Source organism: Nomascus leucogenys, chromosome X, assembly GCF_006542625.1.
Source record: "Nomascus leucogenys isolate Asia chromosome X, Asia_NLE_v1, whole genome shotgun sequence".
Classification (NCBI taxonomy): Eukaryota; Metazoa; Chordata; class Mammalia; order Primates; family Hylobatidae; genus Nomascus; species Nomascus leucogenys.
Genome location: NC_044406.1, coordinates 65,703,301 through 65,705,163, shown reverse-complemented (window position 1 = coordinate 65,705,163; position 1,863 = coordinate 65,703,301).

Sequence of the window (1,863 nt, the reverse complement as noted above, 5' to 3'; positions counted from 1 at the left end):
TGGTCTCGAACCCCTGACCTCAAGTGATCTGCCCACCTCGGCCTCCCAAAGTGTTAGGATTACAAGCGTGAGCCACTTGCGCCTCGCAGTGCTATCTCGTTGTTGTAATTTGCAATTCGCTAATGATATGTGATACTGAGCATCTTTCTGTATGCTTATTTTCCATCTGCATATCTTATTTGGCGAGATGTCTGTTTATATCTTACCCATTTTTTGGGTTGTTTGTCTTATTTTTTAGTTTTGAGAGTTCTTTGAGTATTTTGAATACAAATCCTTTCTCGGATATGTATTTTACAAATATTTTGTCCTGTCTGTGGCTTGTGTTTTCATTCTTTGAACATGGTCTATCACAGACATGTGTAATATTTTTAATGTTATAATATCCATATTATTAACTTTTGTGTGTGGATCAGCTCTTGGCATTGTATGTTAAATCTCATCACCAAACCCAAGGTCACATAGATTTTCTTCTATGTTTTCTTCTAGAATTTTGATAGTTTTGCATTTTTAATTTGTCTACGGACTATTCTGAGTAAATTCTTGCATAAACTGTAGAGTTTGTATCTGTATTCATTTCATTCTATATGGTTGCAAATGACTTGTTCCTTCAGCATTTTTGTTAAAGACCGGGATAGTGGGCTCCATTTTAGTTTGCATTTCCAAAATTACGGCACTGAATAATCGGCACATTGAATTTTTTTTTTCTTAATTTGAGATGGAATCTCACTTTGTTGCCCAGGCTGGAGTGCAGTGGCACCATCTTGGCTCACTGCAACCTCCACCTGCTGGCTTCAAGCGATTCTCTTGCCTCAGCCTCCGGGGTAGCTGGGATTACAGGCGCGCACCACCACGGCCGGCTAATTTTGCATTTTCAGTAGAGACGGGATTGCACCATTTTGGCCAGGCTGGTCTCGAACTCCGTACCTCTGGTGATCCACCTGCCTCTGCCTCCCAAAGGGCTGGGATTACAGGCTGCACATTGAATTTAATTGATTCAGCAGGACAGCCAGGAGGGGGCGCACGGCTACCGCTACACAGTGAGTGCTGAGAATCCCGCACTGTCTCTGGTGGCCATCAGGGGGCGCGCGAACCCGTCTTTTCTGACCCCATGAAGCGCCTTGTGTTCGCTTAGGGAGTTCAGCACCAAGTCCGCTTCAAAGACAAGAGTTTCGTTTTCCTCAGCACAGACCTAAGGGGGCACCGTCTCACTTTAGGACAACTGGAGACAACGTCAATGGTGAATAAAAACCTTCCTGTTCACAGCCGTGATTACTGAGGGGCAGTAAGTCTTCAGAGTACCCAGGAGAGGAAGGGCTTCATGTGGAAAATTGGAAATAAAAAATCCTACTGTTTCCACCATATCTCAAGGTTCTTCACAACCAAGGTGTAGTGGCCAGTAACATTATGTCCACACAGTGGCCTCTTAATACTAATGTAACATTCAGACTCTTAGAAGAGCAATTGGTTTCACAGCTTTGGCTGATGTGGATTTGGGTCAGGCTTAGCCTCTATAACAAAGTTTGATATTGTTTCTGCTTTACTGAAATGATATTGACATGGTTGTTTTAAAAAGTAGTTTACTACCTAATAATTTCATACTTGTAGAAAACCTGCAATAGCAGTACAAAGTACTCTTTATCCTTTCTCTTAGATTCTCCAGTGGTTATTGCTATATCGGATTCCCAATTTCACACAAAATACTCCAGTATATTTTACCCAAAGCAGGGACACTCTCCTAGGTAACCATCACATAATCCCCAAATCAGGAAGTACATGATTTCTACCTGACATTCCAATCTGCAGACCCATTTCACTTCACCACCTGCCCCAACTAGGAGAAAAAAATGTCTTTTTTCCATTCAG